Source organism: Equus asinus, chromosome 12 (assembly GCF_041296235.1).
Source record: "Equus asinus isolate D_3611 breed Donkey chromosome 12, EquAss-T2T_v2, whole genome shotgun sequence".
In the NCBI taxonomy this organism is placed as follows: domain Eukaryota; kingdom Metazoa; phylum Chordata; class Mammalia; order Perissodactyla; family Equidae; genus Equus; species Equus asinus.
The window spans coordinates 31,383,817-31,405,050 of NC_091801.1; the positions used below are offsets into that span (position 1 = coordinate 31,383,817).

A 21,234-nucleotide genomic window follows, 5' to 3' on the forward strand; every position below is an offset into this window, starting at 1 on the left:
TCAGAGGACTCAAGACAGTGCCCTGTCAGAGGGAAGACGGAGATAGTGAGTTCCATGAAGCTACTAGTTCAGCATTTGCCTAATACTAAATCCACTCAGGATGTGTTCCAGCCATGTTACCCTGCCTGGCTTTGGCAGGTCCATCAGGAATTCTAAACACGGCTTTGGGTTATAGCTCTGGAGATAGAAACCTAGACTCTATTAGGCTGGCTCTCTATTTCCCCGTGTCTCATGGCTCCTCATGCTATCACAGCATACAGGGCAGGGACGCCTGAGCCTGCAAGTGATGCCTGAGATGCTCAAGCCCCAGCTTCAAAAGAAATTCTCCGAACTGCAGCTAGAGACTACCCAAAAAGAGGGTTCAGATTCTAGAGAGAAGTCTGTGGAACTGTTAAAGGGAAAGTGAGGACCAGAAGAAGCCCAGCAGCCACTTTAACAAAGAATGTTTGAATTTTGGCTCAATGGCAAAGTGGGGCTTCAGACATGAAGTCCAAGGTGGAGCTAAAACTAATTTTCTTTCACATTTCAAAAATGATTTTCTATAATGATCCCATTGGAATCAAGACTTTCACAGACTTGAAGTCACAAGCTTTTTATGAGATGGTGGGAAGTTGTCTTGATGAGAAGACTGGCTTACAGCTCTAGCTCTGTTACTTACCAGATGTATAATCTTGGCTGAGTTTCTTAACCTGTCTTGGCCTCGGTTTCTCCTACTATGTAAGGTAAGGATTTAATTTAATTCAGTATTTGTTGCATTTCCACCCAAGAATTAAAGGCCTTGTCTCCTATATAAATCCTTTAAACAGCTCAAAGCTAATCTGTCATGAAAACAAGACCTAGGTTAGATTCCTTTTTGATGTTGAGCTTTGATAGAGGGCAGAGCTAAGAACCTTTGCTCTGTTTATGTCAACAAACATGTTCTCAGTACCTGCACTGCACAGACACATGCCGAGAGCTGCCAACAACATCCAATAAGGACGAAGTGTGATCCCAGGAAAGAGACACTGAGGTGAAAATTTGCATGGAGGAAATTCAGTGGGGAGTGCTCTTACAACAAGCCCTGTGGGGGCAGGATGGGGCAGACCGAGGAGTTGAACTGCAATACAGTCACTGCAAAGACCTCAGCTGAGCCCAAGGGGAACTCGGAGCTGGGCTGGCCCTGCAGAGCTGTGCCACTTTGAGGCAAGGGGGATGGGGCTTTAAAGCCCACCCATCCCCAACAGATGAGACCTTAGACCCTGGTAGCCCTGTGGAGGATCATGGCCTGGCAAAGTCAGCTCTCTTCAGGAGCTGTGAGCTGCGGGCCACTCACTCCCAGAAGTGAGGGGAAAGGGTGTCGGTGCTTCAGCCTGGTAGTCAGAGACAGGGTGGTGCACCCAGCACCTGCCTCACCTACACTCTACACAACTGGAAGCCTTCTCTCTAAATCACAACAATGCAAAGCAGAATGTATTAAGTGCTGTGGTAGGGGAGAAAAACAACCAAACAGTATGCTCTGAGAACAGATAAAAAGATTAACTGTCAAAAAACATCTCTTGGAAGCAGTAATATCTGAGCTGGGATTTGAAGAGTGGATAGAATTTTGGAAAAAAGGGATGGAAGATGGGCACTCCAAGTGAAGGAAACAGTGAAAAAAGGGTAAAATATGCAAAGTGCAGGATGAGGTTTGGGGGGCAAATATTGATTGGTCCAATTTAGTGCAAAAGGGAATAGAGAGAAAGTAACTGGAAAAAAGTTACATAAACAAGAATGGGACAAATGAGAGAAGGACGGAAGAAGGAAGGAAGAAGGAAGGGGAAGTATCTGGTGTCTAGAATAAGCAATCAGAACATATCAATAATGCTCATTTGGGAAATGAGGTTGAGTGAGCTAATAAGATTGAATTTTAACCTATAAGGTCTGTCTTTCTAAAATGTCTTTCACAGGATAAAGTAATAGCTCTGGGCAGCATTACTTATGAGTAGTATAAATGCCCTCAAGTTCTAGCTTCTGAACCATTTGGATATTAAAGGAAATTGTAATTTAACTCAAGTCTCGACTCTGGCGTTCCAGCACCTTCTCCAAATCGTATTAGGATTCTCAGAGGGACCATGTTCTTCTGGTGGCCTCTCAGTCTAAATTCCTGTTTCCAAGAATTCTGATCCCCACTCACAGTAATCACAGCTGCTGGTCTTGTTTCATGTGACTTTCTCCACTTGTGAACACTAGAGAAGTTAATGAGTTAGTCTGAGTTCGCACAGCCAGATCTTCCTGGGGGCGGGGGAGACTTCCTGGAACCATGTAGAGATTTTACTGAGGTTTAAAGTTTAACATATCTATTAAAGAAGATAATATAATGTATAATATATATTGATTACTATGGTGTGTGTCAGTCTAGTTATTATAAAAGAATTTTGAACAAATTCTTTGATTCACATTGTATACCTTTTTAAAAATATATGAAACTTCATCTATCTTTATAAGAGTCATGTTAGCAACAACTGAGTAAACAATATAGCATTACAAATGCTTACAATTTTGTTACTAATTCATAAGCTATTCATTCTGTTTAAAAAGTGGGAGTAATAAGCGGATACAATTTTGACTATATAAGTTCCAGTAGCAGATTCACTCTCTTGTGGAGCTACAGAAAAGCCGAGAGAAATGCAAGGCCTGCGACTATGTCTGTTATGTACTGGAAATAGCTCTGCTTTATTATCTTTCATGAGGGACACAGGAAAAAAGTCACTGCCATGTTTATTTTGTCTGACCTCTAGTGGAAATAACATGGGTGATGTTTGTTGTTATTATTTAATATTTGGTTGTATTTTTTTCTTGCAAATTATTCCTCATTGACATACAAATACATTATCAAGTAAATATAAAAAAATTGCACTGAAGAATATAAAGAAATATTAAAAAGAGATTTTATGAAATGTTAATCTTTAAAAGTACACATTTTTCATCAGCAGCCATTTCCTATAGTAGCAAATTTCTTCCCTTCATCTCCCCCCAATATTTCCCCAATAATTTCCTTAACACTTACATATTTTTGTAAAAATTTTATCACTGGAGAGATGAATGGAAAAATCTTATGAGTTAAAACCTTTCTGATAAGCTACTCTGAAGGAAAAAAATCTGTAATTTTATCCAGAAAACATCACTAGGTACTTTTTGCAAATACTCTTCTCAGAAAACATGGCAGTTGGATGTGAGTCTTGTTTTTAATTATAGACACCAACATTTGTCAGACTAGAATGAAGGAGTGGTGAGTTAAAGTAGGAAAGTAGCTAAACATTTTTACCCTCCCTCAGTCTTTTAATTTGCGTTTTCCAAAACAATGAGAACCGGCAAGGAGCAAGGAAAGATCACAAGCATGACAAAAAGTGCCCAGTGAGAGGAAGGCACTGTACAGCTGTGAGGCTTGTATCCTGGCTTAATGGTCCTGTACGTGATGAACAAGGGTGTAATCTAATCCTTAGGAACCTTCTGCCCTGGCCCCGGCTGTGCCATGTGAGGAAATGGCTGCCTTTTCCTAATTCATCCACTTACAGGGCCTACTGTGCTTGTAATTCACTCAAAGGAAGCCTAAGTCCCGGGAATGGGCTTAAAGCAAGCATTTACAGAAAGAGAAGAGCAGGGAGACAGGGAGAAGTGTGAGGGTTAAAGAGTGGGTGGGAGAGGTCCGCAAAACAGACCAAGAGCTAACAGTTAGAAATGTAGGTGAAGCCCCGGGTGAAAAACAGAATCATAGAATCCAGGAAAGTGGAAATGTTTAAGTAGGAAGAATGTGATGAACCATATCAAATGTAGCAAAGAAGTCCAATAAGATGATAATCGCTATCTGTGATAAGCGCTATCAAAGATAATCACTATCTTTGAATAAGGCAATCTGCAGGTCATCTAGGACCTTCCCAGAGCATTAGCACTGTTTGTGTTAGGGCAGAAGAGAGCAGGAAAGGAGATAGACCAGCAGCTGGAAGGGCAGACAAGGTCAAAGGAGTGCTTTGCTTGTTTCTCATGGAAAAGGTTTGACTATGATTACAAGCTGAGGGGAAGGAACTGATAAGAGACACACACACTACCCATAAAGCAATGTGCTTGAATAACAGTTTTGAGGTCTTTTTAACCTCTTTAATCTTCTTTCAACAATCTGTATTTTATATCCCCTACCATCAACCATATCATATTACTTTCCTGTATCAATTAAGCTTCTGATCTATTAATTCGTGTTTATTACAATCATTAGTATAATTTCTTATTAATGGCATATCATTATGATAATTTCATGCTATTGAAAAATATTATTTGAAACTTATAGATGATACAGGCAACATTAATTCTCTCTCTTTTTTTATAAAATCCATAACTTTAAAAGCCAAATAGATTTTTTAAATTCATTATTCTTTCTGAAAGTATTGTTAAAGTCATCCTGTTAACCTAGGAAAATCTCTATAGAAAGTTCCTACCTAAAATCATTGCTTTGGTCATACAGTGAAGGGTCAGTTTCAAGAAATTCTAGCAAGGGAGAATTAGTACAGAGCTAAAGATTTACGTGTGCTTCGTGCCAGCCTCTCACTCCTAGGTATTGACCCAAAAGAAATGAAAGCATATTTTTATAATATTTGTACACAAATGTTCATAATACTTTTATTTGTAATCATCTCAAACTGAAAACAACCCAAATGTCCACCAGCAAGCAGAGTGGAAAAACAAACTGTGGTACATTCATGCAATAGAATACTCCTCGGTGATAAAAGGTGGTGAACTGCTGATACACACAACAACATTTTGGTGAGTGAAGGAAGCTGAACAAAAGAAGAAAGAGTACGTTCTGTATGATTCCACTTATAGAAAATTCTAGAAAATAAAAGCTAGTCTTCCTATCATGCCAGAACATAGATCAGTGATGTCAAGGATAAAATGCACTAGACAATTAAAGATATGATCTTATTCAGCCTGTTTCAACAGGGAGAATGTTTATTTGAGTTGCTTTCTATACGAATACAATTTTTTGAGAACATTGAAAAGACTGGAAGTTAAATTTCCAGGAATTTTAGAAATACTCAATTTATATATGTGCCTATTTATCTCTAAGCCAATCAGAGTATAGTTCCTTTAATTTAAGAGATTTTATAATGCAATTTATTAATACCATCTGGAGGTAGAAAAATACTACACACTCACACAGTGAGAGAGAAAGATCTTTCCAAGTAATAGCCATATAAACATACGACACAGAGAGACAAAGCTTAGCTTCAATTCAAACTTTCAGTCATGGGCCACGGGTAAACATAGAATTACAAATTCACTGGCTCCAAAAAGGGCATGAATCCTTAATAGATCTGAGCTCAAAATAGATTAAACAGACAAACAGAACAGACTAATAAATCAGATTCTTCATTGTTTTTCACCCAACAGACATAAGATCTCTATAAACTGTGAATTCACTTAGAGAGATCACCAAATGGGTAGACCTTAAAACCAAAAGAAGCCAGCACCAGAAATCATCAAGTACACAAAAGGAATCAAAAGCAAATCCTTACAATGCTACCAGTGAAGGGTTCTGACAAGAGTCAGAGCACAGGACCGGAAGTAGGTCAGCTGTTGGGTCCCCAGATGGCCAGTCAGGATCAGAGCCCTTTGAAGGCCTTGTCATGGGGTGGAGTAAACCACGATTCCAAGGCGAGATCCAATCTTATGGAGTCATGGCACCACGCTGTCAAACACAAAATGCACCAGACAATTAAGGAGATGATTTTATTTACGCTATTGCAATAGAGAGAATGATCATTAATGAGACAGATCTCAGAGAAAAGGAAAGGGGCCTGGAGTCTTAAAGAGGCAGGTAGACAAGAGATCTTTCCAGAGTCTGATGGGAGTCATGAAGAAAGATATAGATGGTTCTTATCTCAGAAATGTGGTGTGAAGGAAATTGCCTTCAGGTTAACCACTAGTTTCTGTCTTATATTACTGAAGGGAGGTTGAGATATACAAGCAGAGACTAATAGTTGGATCTGTAACTCAGGTTTGGTATGGAGTTCGAGGTATTCATGGATCATCCTGTGGAGCACGCACAGTTATCTGTTTCATAAAGGAGCTGTGCAGCTCAGCAGAGAACTCTGTCAGGCCAATAGAACTGAAAAACTGAACAAAGGAAACTACTCTTACATACTTCAAGGGGAAAAATGTTTGCAGTGTTGAATTATCTGAGAAACTACTAAAGTCATCTATTACCTTGTATAAGTTCGTAATCAGTGAAAAATATCCAGATGACTTTAGCAGTTATTCTTTTTTCATAAAATCTAAGTTCATCTATATCTAACAAATTGGGACCTGAGATTGCCCACAAATTGTAATTTTGCCTCTGGCCTTCTGTATTCAAATTACTTATAACAGAAACACATTATCCTTGTTACGGGTTGAGTGGCGTCCACTCACAACATTCATACGTTGAAGTTCTAACCTCCAGTACCTCAAGATATTACCTTATCAGGAGATAGAATTTTTAAAGATAATTAAGCTAAAATGAGATCATTCGGGGAGGGCATAATCCAATGTGACTGGTGCCCTTAGAAGAGGAGATCAGGACACAGACACCTATACAGGGAGAATTCCGTGTGAACATGAAGACGGCCCTCTTCAAGCCCAGGAGAGAAGCCTAGGTCAGATCCTTCCCTCACAGCCCCTCATAACAAACCAAGCCTGCCCACACCTTGACCTCAGACTTCTAGCCTCCACAACTGTGAGACAATAAATTTATGTTGTTTAAGCTACCCAGTTTTTACTACTTTGGTATGGCAGCCCTAGCAGCCTAATACAATCTCCCATACACTTTTAGAATGCATAACTTACTCTGTTTATAACATGTTGAATTTTTTAAAAAATTTAACATTTAGGCCAGTCCTAAAGTTGACTGTCATGTAAAGTCCACCTTGACTGAGATAGAAGCAGCAAGCTGATACACTAATTATTATGTTACTTCTCCTATTTTTTTTTAAATGTTTCAGAGGAACATCTGCGCACTACTCATGTGTAGTTGCTGTTTCACCCACGAGCAGCTGTGGGATACCCCTATGAACACCCCCTCATGTAGATAATTGGAGTGTGCATTACAGCCACGAAAGCAGGCAATCAGCATGTGCTTTTAATTTCCACTGCACCAGTGCTGGTGTGCCAGTTCTGAAACTAAACTAACATACAAAAAGAAGCTTGTCTCAGCCCAAGTAAAAGAGAATTTAATCAGTTCTGAATAAGTTTGAGAAAATTTCAACAAATACTCAAGTACTCACTAAAGACCTAAAGTTTTATGATTTTTCCAAATTTCATTTTCCTGGAGGCTGGTTACTGGTGGGAGGGGAACACATTTTATAAGTATGAAAATTGATAACACTGCCTGGAGAATTTGGAAGTAAATTTTCAAATGATTAAAATAATAACAAATACAGGAGATCACCCTCTTTGCTATTAAAAGTATAAAACTCTTCATGTTAAGCAGATTTTCAATTAGGTAAATAACTAAGAGATGCCACACGTAAGCTTTCTTTAAAGAGATTTGAACGTCACTAGTAATTCGAGGAGTAATGATTTCCCCCTCAGTCTTTGGTGAATACCATATTCCTACAGCTTAGAGTCTAGTGTTACACATTTTCCAAAACTCCACCATACACTTTATAATGATTTCTATTAAATAGATGCTCTTAACTCTTTCTTCCCTTTTACAAATACAGGTTCTCCAACGCCATCTTTTTCTCCCTCTCTCTCTCAATATAACTCTCTCATTTCATCCTCTCTCCCTACCTCCATCTTTCATTTCTATAGTTAAATAATCTCACTTATTTGCTTTGTAATGCAGTATCAAGTTGTATCATTTAGGTTGAATTAAGGAGATTATTGTACCCTAGCTACACCTATATTAAACAATAAGGATATATGCTATGTTTCACATAACACTATGTCTAGAGATGTGCAAGCTTCAAGGTTGGTTGGCTTATTACCTCAGTTAATTCAACCAGAAGCCAGCTTTCTCCCATCTCTCTGCTTTCTCTCCTAAGTATCATCTTCATTCTCAACAGTTCTAGGCCTGATGTCATTCACAGGATGAAGATAGTCCATTTCTTCTATGACACTCCCTTAGGAGCAATGATGGTTTTCCTGGAATGCCTGTTATAGACTTCTCCATCAACTGGTTGTTAAGAGAACAAGAGATTAATAAGGCTTAATCTTCTGTCTGCCCTTCTTTTCTTGCCATGGACTTAGGATATGGAGCAAACTGTCATTACCCTCCTGATACTCCCAGTGCCCAATCTTCTTGGTGTTTGGTTTCCTGCATTCTTTGTCTGGGCATCCACCAGGCTGGATCTATCACACTGGACTGATGTCAATCTTCCCCTTGTGTCCACAAATCCCTCAACTCCAAGATCTTCCCAGCATCTTCTGCCCTCCAGTTTCCATCACTAAGCTGCAGGCTAGTTGACTGCCTAGCCTGTCACTGTAGGATTAATTGGTGAGGGACATTCAGCAGAGCCCAAGATCTCACCCAAACCTAGAACTTGGCAGATTATAGCAGCCACAGGTCCGAGGAGATGCAAATTTGGTGGTAAATAGAGGGGAAGGGAAATCTCAGAGTGTGGTTTTTCTGGAACCCTCTCCCGCATCATTAATTTTCATCCTTATTTGAGCTCGAGTTGAGATTCTCTCATTTCAACCAAAAGAATCCTGTCTAATCAACTGCCCACTAGCTGAATCTCTCCAAGTCTTGGGTACTTGCTGGAATTTACATCCTGTCAAGAGGAATTGCACAGAGCTGACCTGCCCAGTTCTTCACATACCAAATTGAGCAACTTGTAAGGTAGTAGCAAAATCCTTAAGAACCTTCAAAGCAAGTCAGAAAGATCCAGTGCTAAGTCCAAAGTGGTGAGACTTGGCTATAAAAGGAAAGCAGAGACAAGAACAAGGGAAGATGAGATCAAAAGAGGGAGAAGTTGAAGGAACAAGCAAGAGAGCTCATCAGTGGGTACCTGAGTGTGATAGCCTGGCTTAAAGGTCCAGACCCAGGGTAAATGGCCTTCTTCTTAAAACAGAGCAAAATAGTGTTGACCTCTGAAAGCTGGTGTGAGGTAACATGTAAAGTGCTGAGTACATGGTCTAGGCAAATAGTAGATTTTTTTTTCTCCTCAATTTTTGTCGAATGAGATAATGCATAAGTGAATTGTTCAGGAATGATGTATTCTATCTTCTTGAGTTAATCAATGCTCCTCATCCCTTCTGCCATTGTACAACATGGAAACTGATGTTCTCCTGCATTTCCAGTGATTGGAATCTTCCCAGCTAGCCAGACTTCCTCCATCAATCTCTCCTCACCTTTGTACATATTTTGGCTAGGAGTCAGAATTTTAGAAGTAACATAGGTTTGAACTCATAGAAGCAGAGTATAGATTGTCAGTTGCCAGGGCCTGGGGGGTAGAGGAAATGGGGAGATGTTGGTCGAGGGTACAAACTTCCAGTCATTAGATGAGTAAGTTTTGGGGATGTAATGTACAGCATGGTGACTACAGCTAACAATACTGTGTTATATACTTGAAAGTGGCTAAGATAGTAGATCTTAAATGTTTTCACCTCAAAAAAATGGTAATTATGTTAGATGTTAGAGGAGTTAAGGAACCTTATTTTGCTAATCATTTCACAATATATACATATATCAAACCATCATGTTGTACATCTTCAGCTTAAGCAATGTTATATGTCAATTGTAGCTCAATAAAGCTGGGGGGGAAAAGAAGTAACATAGGCTCTATTATTCCTAGTTTAATTGATTATATGATTAAAACAGTGCTTGGAATATTGGCTATTAATATTGTCATTAGGAAATAGATCTGAGAAGTAAATTCTTTATCTACAATATCTAAAGTATAAATATACTAATAAGGTTTTGCCTAGATCAGAGAGAAATGTACATATGGGCCAAAAAGAGATTTATTAATCTATAATTAGCTTAATAAATCCTAATATTTTTGTGTGCCTCATTTCTGAAGCATTTTTCCCATGGGTAGTTTATTTGACCAGCCTTGCCACCACACCTCATTTCTTTGGCAGGTTAGATGATTTTGCAACAAAATATTAAATTAATAGAAAATTAGGGGCTGGCCCAGTGGTGTAGTGGCTAAGTTCACATCCTTCACTTCAGCAGCCCGGGCTTCACTGGTTTGGATCCCAGACACAGACCTACACACTGCTCATCAAGCCATGCTGTGGAGGCATCCCACATACAAAATAGAGGAAGAGTGGCACAGATGTTAGCTCAGCAACAATATTCCTCAAGCAAAAAGAAGTTTGGCAACAGATGTCAGCTCAGGGCCAGTCTTCCTCATACACACAAAAAAATAATTATGACTTATATAGGTGATAAAATATGTTAATGTAAGTGATATATAATTTAAATCCTAAATTCAGAATAATTAATTTAATTCTTTAGTAAGCCATGTTTATATTATTTCAAATTTTAGTTTATTTCAAGGCTCTAGGTCACATGGCCTATGGGAAACTGTTCTAAACTTTCTTCCAAATTTAAATGCTTTTAGAGGACAAGATTATACACACATGTGTACAAACCCACCCACCCACCCACAAACACACATATACATACATAAGAGATGCATTATTACATAGATATAGATATAGATGTAGATAGATGATAGATAGATAGATGAAAGATAGTTGAAATTGTATCAATCAAGGTGTAAAGAACACTGAATCAAACTCAACTGACAAATATTCTGGACTTGGATCTGCAACAACTTTGGATAAGCCACTTCCTTTCTCTGACTTAACTTCCTACAGCAATAAAATAAGAGGTTGGATTAGATGATCTCTTGGATATCTTTTTCTACTGAGGACATATTATTAAAATTCTCTTAGTGAAACAATTTCTACCCTGCAGTCTTCTGTTGCCACTCTATCATTCTTGCATCTCTCCCTAAACCACCCCTCTTCAACACCAGCACTGATAATAGAAAGTAATACTCTTATAACAGAAGTCATCTGGTCAAGCCTACAGCATATAATGGATAAATCAGATCAAAGTGAAATTAAGGTTACAGTTTGCTTTAAAAAACATACTGGAACAAAAAAAGAAACTCTATGTCCATCAAGAACACTTTTCCTAGGGCTGACCCAATGGCCAAGTGGGTTAAGTTCCCACACTCTGTTTTGGTGGCCCAGGGTTCACAGGTTCAGATCCTGGGCGTGGACCCACACACCGCTCATCAGGCCATGCTGTGGTGGCATCCCAAATAGAACTAGAAAGACCTACGACTAGGATATATAACCACTTACTGGGGCTTCGGAGAGGGAAAAAAAAGAGAGGAAGATGGTAACAGAAGCTAGCCCAGGGCCAATCCTCCTCATCGAAAGCATAAAAAAAAGAAATAAAATTTTTCCAAAACTATTAAACTCATTTAATCTAATAATTCCGCATTAATATCATTTTCTATTTGGGGGTGAGGCACATGAAAGCTTATTTATGCAGGAACAGATCAAATCAACATCTTCATTCTAGATTTCAAGCTACTTCTGTAAGATGACCTGAGGGAAGTCATTCTAGTAATGATAGATTATACTAGAATCTATCAATAGAATATCAAATTCACAATAAAAAACTTGCCATATGTGTTGAAATTCCTAAACAATTGGCATTTTCTTATGTTAGAATGGATAAACTCTAACAAATGCTAAGTTTCTTCTGATTTACACCTTGAGTAAGAAATTTGGTTTTGTGACATTATTACCATGGAGATAAAAAGTAATATTTGCATTTTAATTCAACTACCACAAGTTTGGCTTTTAAAGTGCTCTGGCTAGATGCGTGTTGGTCATGTTAATCGTGTCTCCATTCTCTCAGATAAACTAAATATTGATTCTTTGAAAAAAACAAGGAGAGGGGCATTCTGTGACAATGAGCGACTAAGGACAGTTCAAAGTTTTCTGTTACTCATTTTTCTTTTACCCAAAATACTGTTAAATATTTGAATATTATTGACATTAGTTTCAGCCTTCTGAGGGAGACATTTAAGCCATCTGCTAGAGCTATCTCTTGCTTTTTATTTTTTTAAGTCCAAACTGTTTCTGAACCCTACTCGCTTTTGGAGAACAAATACAGAAGGTTTAACAAGCAACTACATGAGTTTAGGTGCTCTGAACATCCCCCTGTTACCTCTCCTGGAACAGAAATGATGAGCCATTCTACAACTGGTCATTCTGTATTTGATCAGTGTTCAATAGGCAAATCCCTCTCTCTGATCTAATGACAACATTTAAAAGGCCACGAGAATTACGAAACTTGCTTTTACAATATGCACAGCGAATATTTCAGAAAAAGGTGTTACAGACCTTGATGTGATTAATTTAAGGACGATAGATAGCAGTCAGGGTTTCCCAGCCCCACAGGATTGTCTCCCATGAGAAAGAGAAAATAATCTCACCTATAAAGGTCTCTATGAATACTTGGTAACAGACATTTTACCTGTGTTGTTGGTGGATTGAAGCGATGAAGGGGAATCTGGAGGAATAAGAGAAGCTATATTTATCCTTGGCCAGGGTTTTCTTGTGTTTCCCCACTTCCAAACCTGTGAACAACTATAGTTGCCTCTTTGTGGATGTTGTTTGTTAGTTGGGTTGGCAGTAAGAAGTCTCCCCAAAAGGAATTTGTGTTTTTCCCTCTAGAATGGAGGCTGGCTTTAGAGTAGTGGGAGGCCCCACTCTCTCACCTTGGACTAAACTCCTCCCTGTGCAGGCTCTAGACTGCCTGGTATGGATACAGCAGGTGTTCACTTAACTCCAGTATCTATGTCCTTTGGAGCTTTGAGGAAAACACATTGTTCTTCATCCTCATTAGTCATCTTTTGGCTTTCCTACCTTAGAAGGGACAGCCACCTTATCTAAGCTGCATTTTATGTAAACTGAAACCTGTATTAATGGCAATGTAAAGATGTTTATATAATGGCATTTTTAAAATAAGCAAAGAATAACAAACTATCAGTTAGTCTTTCCTGCACAGATCTCAGTGGTTGAGATCTATGAAGAAGGTTGGAAGACCATGGTTAGAACTATGAAATGATCAATGCAATAGACTCCAGTTCATTTTTCTCTTTTAACTTCTGAGAGTTGTTACCGTAGCATCATAATTTGCCTCCTATAATAATTTCCTATCGTTTTGCTGTCCCTGTGTTTCTGCCTCTACTCACTTTTATTCTCTTCCACAGGCATATTCTGATAGTTCACACTAAGATTTGCCAAAGATTCGCTTATTCTCACAAATTCCTTGTTAAACTGGCCCAATGTCGATAATGACCAAGGCTAGGGGTCCCTTCACTGCCTCTACTCAACCTTAATGAGCCTAATCCATAGCAGTTCTCACCTCATATCTGGTGTGAAATCAAAAAAAGCTTTCCTTCAAGTCATTAATTAAATCCATGCCTGCTCAGTTCAAAGTGTGTGTTTAATTTCCCCTGTTTTGTGCTTATCTGCATAAAATGAAAAAGAAAAATCAGAAGATCATACCTTAAAATAAAACATACTAGTATTCAAATATTTTAAATTAAAAATGATTTGTACTTATCAAATTGCTAAAGATAAAAAAAGAAATACAACTAGTCTTGACACGAGTTTTAGGGAATAAACTTCCTATTACACTGCATCAGAAACATAAATTGCTACATTTCTGGAAGAAAATTTGGCAAGATGTGTCAAAAACCTTAAGAATGTTAGTATCTTGAACCCAGCAATTTTATTTCTAAAATGAGACCTAATAAAATAAAGACATATGCAAAGATGTTAATTGCAGCATTGTTTATAAGGAAAATATAGAAATATCTTCACTGCCAAATAAAAGGGTAGTTTAGTCATTTATGGCATATTTATATGATAGAATGCTATAACCATTAAAAGGTAACTTAGAATTATATGCACTAATCTAGAAAAAAATTTTCTGACATACTCTTAAGAAAAAAATTATAAGCTTAAACACAATATAACAATATAACAAAATATTACTAATGGTTACCTCTGGTTAATGAAGTTCCCATTGAAATAAATTTATCTATATTTTTAACATCAACTTTTAAATTTTACTGCCATAAACATATTTATATATTTTGCAAGGTTAATTTTTAAAAGTTTCAAGTTGATTCCATTTTTTAAAAGACATCAGGACTGGGGCTGGCACCGTGGCCGAGTGGTTAAGTTCGCCAGCTCCGCTGCAGGCTGCCCAGTGTTTCGTCGGTTCGAATCCTGGGCGCGGACATGGCACTGCTCATCAAACCACACTGAGGCAGCGTCCCACATGCCACAACTAGAAGGATCCACAACGAAGAATATACAACTATGTACTGGGGGGTTTTGGGGAGAAAAAGGAAAAACTAAAATCTTTAAAAAAAAAAGACATCAGGACTGTTAATGTACCTACTTCATAATAATATTAAGACAAGTTATTAGAAAGGTAGATAGCTGTCTTCAGAAACAAAAAGAGAAGCCAAAAAAAGACATGAATAGTTGAAATAGACAAATAGTTTGAAACTTATTTTCATATCTTCTCTTTTTAAACAAAACTGCAAATAAGAAAATCAGTTACCCAGTTTAGGTTCAGCGATTTCCCATGTTCCCTGATATGACTGGAGAATTATGATGAGTGAACTAGAACAAGAACCATATATAACCCCAAGATAACCTAGGAATTATGCATTTATTGACCTGTTGAGTTGGTCGAGGCTGGCTATAAGCCCTTAATAATCAACATTCATATTAATCAAAAGAGATGGAGAGGCCCAGGAACTTTGCTAGGCTAAGTTACTGGACTAAGTTGTTAGGGAGTGAAGACTCCCATAGTATTTCTTGTCACAGTATCTTCCACACTGCATTTTACCTTCATAATTATTGTCTCGTATTTAATGGCAAACTCTTAAGAGAAAGGACACATCTGTATCTTTGTTACCGAACCTGAAGTGAGTTCGCTCACCCGCTGCACAGCAAGCCAATCTATGACACCGGGTGTGGTGGAAGAAAGTAGGAATTTTATTTTTGCACAACGCTGAGCAAGGAGAGAGGGCAGCTAATGCTCAAATCTCAAACTCCCCGAAAAGCTGAAAGGAAGGGTTCTTATTTGGGGTTTTAGGTAGGGGAGGGGGAGCATATGGCCTTGCTGGTCGGAGCTTTCCCACCAGCCTGTCTTTGGCCTTGAGACTACTTGCAGAGAGGAGGGAGCTCATGACCTTGCTGGTCAGCAGCTTTCCCACCAGCCCGCATCTCTTTGCGGGAGGAGCTAGTCCAGGTGCTTGTCCTTGATGGTGTCTGTCTCCATGGAGGATAGTGGATTCTGGAGCCAGGAAGCCAGAGAGTAAGCAGGGAATGAGTGTTTTGGTTTTAACCCCATATATGCTGGGTTTAATGTGGGGAAACTGATATCAGGGTCGGTATCAACTCCCCCTATTTTATGTCCATCCGTCAATCTTTAGGGATTTGGGGCAGCGACCGATCTAGCTACTTCCTGCTGAAATGGGGTGTAGGTTGTTTTATCTCATTGAACCAGTCTTTTAAAAAGGCGGTGATGCTGGTGGGCTCCTGAAGGTAGGGCTGTATCATGTAAGTAAGTAACAAGGTATTTAATAAGAAGATTTTCTAGAGAAACAAAAAGAGAAAAACAAGGTTAATGATTGGAGCAAATTATAAACAAGTTTCTGAGCCCAGGGGGCAGCCAATCAAGATTCCTAGAAGTCAGAGTCAAAGCATCTTTTGCAGTTTGAAATGTCTCTGATGGTGTCATCCAGCACTCAGGTAGCTTTTTGAGTGGCTTACACAGCAGTAGACGTGAATCTTTCTTAAGTTTATATTGGGTCTTCCAGCTTCAGTTTGTAAGGCTTTAGGGAAAAGGGCAGATTTAGTTTTCAATTACTCTAAATGAAAATAATGGGGAAAAAAAGACCCTGAAAATGTTAGCTTGGAGGTTTTTAGCCAGGTAGTTCAGGAGATGAAGAATTCAAGATCCAGTCCAGTTAACAGAAGTAAAACAAAAATTTCAAAAAGACAATTGAAAAAACTAAAATCTAATTGTATTATAGTTTCTATTGAAACATAATCTTCCTCCCTAAAATCACCCTCAATTTCACTAGACATAGCCAAATTAAGACCAACTTGTTTGCACAATGTCTACTTTTAATAAATTTGGCATAATTATTTACATAAGTACAGCAAGAATAGTAGTTGATCATATAGGCTCTTTTTAATCAGCTTTGCTGGAACCTTATAAGGAATCTCAGGTTGATCTTTAAAGGCCTCTCTCAAGGAAAGCCAAGCAAAGGACCTGTTATCACATTCTGCCTGCAGTATCTGCAGATTTGGGTGAATCCCTCTCTTCACGAGGTTCCCCAAAATATTGAGGTTCCTTGTACCTGCCAAAAGGAGCGACATTCCTTGCTCAATCTTACCAGGTTACAGAACCCATAAGCACAGTACCAGGCCAATATTTCCAAGTGGCTTTATTCCGGAATGTCAACCTTCATTCCTCAAAAGCTGTCTTGTAATATTTAAGCCGGTATGTTTTTTCAAATATGATGTTCCAGTCAAAGCCTTGGTAATATAACCAGTGTTTCCAATTGTGTCCTGTTAAAAGAAGAAGAGATTCTTATTGCACTTATGCAAACAACTATATTGCCATAAGAATAAGAATACTTATCAGAAGTTTTTGCGTTTTGGGGGGCTCAGATAGGGAGGAAAAGACAAATGTTTCAATTTTGTTTATAAATTGCTGCAAGTCATAGTTCTTTAAGAGAATAGAGAAAAAGGTTTCTTAACTCTGAAAAAAGCAAAACATTAAAAATAGTAATATCTCAATTAAAAAGTCATAAAAGTTATAATCATCCCTATCAGTTTATTCTGTCCTGTGTAATTGGTTCTTGATCTTAATTTTCTGTCAGCAGTTTGTGAGGTCATCAGTTTCTCTGTTGGAGTTCTGTAATTTTCACCCAGTTTAGTTTTACAATCCGAACGTTTATTAGAAACCTGTATTCTAGAATGTCAGAGTCCTTTCCATGAATTTCTCTGAAGATGAAACATATTTGCAAAAACATCAAAGTAAAACAGTCACTGTTTATAATAACAAAACATTAAAAAATGGTAGTTGACAAAGGCGTTTGACCATGTCTGTGATATATAACATTTTGAGACAATAACCAGGATTATAGCTGACAATCAGAACAGATCAGATAATTTTGAAAATACTTATATCAATAACACTCATTTACATAATATCATTTAAGAAAGTTTATCATTACTTATTTGACAATGCTTCTCATGTAATTTAACATACAAAATAAGCCTTATTAGTTTAGCATTCTTTTCTTATAGGAAGAGAGCAAATTTCTCTGAGAAGTCCCAGGGACCCTCTGAAAATCCGCAGAGAAAACTTCCCTCCTCTTCCAGGTCAAAAGAAAGCTTTTAATCAAGACTTGAATATTTGTGTGTGGGGGGAAGCTTGTCAAAAATATTAAAGGCTTTAAAACATTTGTTCAAATAGGAAACAAAGTTCACTGTAAAACCATGTTCAGGTATCTATTCAAAGTGACAACAGAAACAGTCAAGGGGAAACAGAGTTAAAATAGGAAAAAAAAGCCTTTTTATAATCTTTTTATCAAGAGCAGATTTAAAATTTAGGAAAATTAACCTTTTAAGAAAGAGGAATCCAAGTTTTAATTTTGTACCAGTTTACATTTGACATATAAGTCGATTTACTTAATTGGATTTACTTTAATCCTGGACAACTTGACCATACATAAATCCCTTTAGGGCTTTACTTTTACAAACCTTTGGTTACTTTTTTACATTCAGAATTTGTCTCAGCACTTTAGGACAAATTTATCTTTCTCAACTCAAGAAACAAAAATATTTCCATTCTTTATATACTTTTACTGAAAACATATATTTTACTTTCCTTGTATACAGACCTTTTAGAAATATATGTTTTCTCATAGAAAATTTCTCAGCATACATATAACATGTTTATCAATAAACCTAAGCACTTTTTAGTCTCTTTGATATAAGAAACCAAAGGCAGACAAATATATGCTAAGCAGTTAACCTTTAATATTTTATCTTATGTGGAAATGACCTAGATACCCAATAAACTGTTATTATTTAATTTAACTTAGTAAAACTATAAAATTTAAGTTTCCAAAAAGATTTTGGAAGCTGTTTTTTAAGTATTCAGACTATAAAACATAATTATTGTACTTAAAACTCTTACCCAGTTTTAACAATTACTCTTAAAAACTTCATGTGACGTTACAGCAGTTAAGTATTATCCTCAGTTGTTTTAAGTACATATATCATAGTATAATTATTATACATATAATTATATATATATATTTAGTTTACCTGTTCTTAGCAATTATATTTATATCGTCTACAAAAACTCCGTGAGGGGTTGGCCCCGTGACCGAGTGGTTAAGTTCACGCACTCTGCTGCAGGCGGCCCAGTGTTTCGTTGGTTCGAATCCTGGGCATGGACATGGCACTGCTCATCAAACCATGCTGAGGCAGCGCCCCACAAGCCACAACTAGAAGGACCCACAACGAAGAATATACAACTATGTACCAGGGGGCTTTGGGGAGAAAAAAGAAAAAGAATTAAAAAATCTTAAAAAAAAAACAAACTCCATGAGACATTAAACAATATTAGCTATTATACTGAGTTATGAGTTTTGCTGAAAAATTTTGTAGCAGAAATGACATGAGCTCATTTGACCAGTAAACCCAGGCTGTGTGTCTGCATTATAGCCAATGCTGATAACTTTGAGGACATGTTCACTTTAAATGAAACCAGCAAACTTAAACAGGCTTTCATTCATCAAAGATCATTTTATATCATGTTAAATAACTTTGTCTCTTAGAAGTTTTTGCATATTCATTAAAGACTGTGTTCCATTATGAGAGATTTTGAATCCTGTTCTGAAACAGGTTTTCAGAATGGTCATTACACTCCAAATTATCTCAAAAGTTTACTTATTTTTACTGGTTCAATTTTAGATCAGGAATTTTGGGGGAGTGAATTTGAGGTGAAATTCAGTTTCCTGGGAAGCTCAGCAAGAGAGGAGACAAAAGCAGCAGATTTGGGTTTGGCTGCTGGCATGTTTAATTATTTAATTATTTTCTCTTAAAGAGGCAGTAAAATATTTCTAATTTTATTTAGAAGCCTCAAAAGATTAAAACAGGCTCCCCATTGCTGCAGCTGGCTTTTCCAATTGCATACACCGGTTTGCGTGAACTGAAATTGGCCTGTTTAAGAATATCAATTTTTACGAAACTTTATCTTAGCTTTACTAACCCTTATACTTTTAATTGTAACTTACATTAGCATTCTATTAACAAGTTTTGGTATTACAATATTGTTCAGTGAAAGCATTCCCAGTTAGACATAACATTTATTCCCAAAGAAAACATCCAGGCAAAGTTGACATAACCTCTTCATATAATATTAGCTTAAACATTTTAATCTGCATAGTCTTATTAATCTTAGTAGCCTAAATGTTGCCCCAAACAATTGTTGGTCGGGTTTCTCACTCTGATTTTTGCCTCCTGACCTTTTAAATTTTTCAAACTGGGGTAAATAGAACAGATTTGTCTGATGTCCTTTAATGTTGGGGAGCCAATAGGGGGGTCCCTTTAGCCCATCCAACCTTAGGCAGTGTTTTATTAAAACCTTTGTTTTAACTTCATTTAATATCTGTTCTGTTTATCCCATTGGGACCAGTCCTGTGACTCTTCCCTTTCTGATTTCTCTTTGTTAACTTAACATTTTCATTAGCATCTGTAAGTCTACGAGAAGTTGAGACCCCAAGTTTGATTAAGTTCTTAAGACTAGTCATTATAGTTTCCTCTTAATTTGTTCTTTTCATAGGTACCAATAAAACAGTTGTTTATTATAAGAGCTCTCTAAAAAGTTTCCCAACTTAAGGATCCATCATTTGGCCATTTTTTTTTGTCTCCAGAGTCTAAAGAATTTTGTGGCCACGTGGTGTTACAAAAGAAAATCATCCCTTTTTAGACATTGGCTTATAGCTATAGGTCGACCATCAGCCAAAGTTTTTCCCAGGGGGCTCTTAGGTGGACTAAATGCAGCACCTCCCATGTTAACACTTTTAAAAGGACAGACAAACAGACAACAACAAATACCAAACAAGCAAGCATTCCCAAAAACCCTTGGCCACAAACAGAAGCCAAAACAAAAACCAAAACCAAAAACCAAAGTGTTTCCAGTCCCAGCTTAGTCCGTGTCCTGCACTCGGTGGGCGCCCAACAAATGAAGATCCGCTACGCAGATCTTCCCAAATGAGCAAGGACAAGGGACCTCGGTTGTGCACACCCGGGAGACTTACCAAAATTTGGCCAGGGCGTCAGGCGACTTCAAAACAAATGGAGCCCAGAGGGCTGCCAAGGTACCCATTATTTCCGGCAGGTTCTGTTGGAAAAGGTTAACACAAAGACAAAAACAAAAACTACCAGCTACTTACAAGAGACGTCTTCCTGAGTCCTAAACCTAGTTTCTTCCACCACCAAAGCAAAAGCATCGTGGGCCAACATCGTCTGGTTAGCAGCCAGTCGCTTGGGGCTGTCCCTGAGACAAGGGGCTCAGGCAGCTGCAGGACAGCTTCCAAGAGAGGCCTTTAGCCAGAGGCCGGTGTGCCCCAGGTGAGACGTCCACCTGAGACATTGTCCCATCTGGGTCACCAAATTGTTACCAAACCTGAAGTGAGTTCGCTCACTCGTTGCACAGCAAGCCAATCTATGACTCTGGGTGTGGTGGAAGAAAGTAGGAATTTTATTTTTGCACAGCACTGAGCAAGGAGAGAGGGCAGCTAATGCTCAAATCCCAAACTCCCCAAAAACCTAAAAGGAAGGGTTTTTATTTGGGGTTTTAGGTAGGGGAGGGGGAGCATATGGCCTTGCTGGTTGGAGCTTTCCCACCAGCCTGTCTTTGGCCTTGAGACACTTGCAGAGAGGAGGGAGCCTGTGACCTTGCTGGTCAGCAGCTTTCCCACCAGCCCGCATCTCTTTGCGGGAGGAGATAGTCCAGGTGCTTGTCCTTGATGGTGTCTGTCTCCATGGAGGATAGTGGATTCTGGAGCCAGGAAGCCAGAGAGTAAGCAGGGAATGAGTGTTTTGGTTTTAACCCCATATATGCTGGGTTTAATGTGGGGAAACTGATATCAG

General features: G+C 38.1%; 1 long non-coding RNA gene across 2 annotated transcripts; it reads right to left on the bottom strand.

The window, feature by feature from the left end:
- Positions 1-4,151: 4,151 nt before the first annotated feature.
- On the bottom strand, positions 4,152-20,983 carry LOC139039899 (uncharacterized). 2 transcript variants are annotated; one of them, XR_011493221.1, is made up of 4 exons: positions 20,400-20,983; positions 18,400-18,626; positions 13,394-15,648; positions 4,152-5,698 (listed from the first exon to the last, which is right to left on the bottom strand). It is a non-coding gene; the product is annotated as an uncharacterized lncRNA (long non-coding RNA). The 2 variants fall into 2 exon arrangements; XR_011493222.1 differs by lacking the exon at positions 4,152-5,698 and adding an exon at positions 10,669-12,535.
- Between the last annotated feature and the right edge of the window lie 251 nt (positions 20,984-21,234).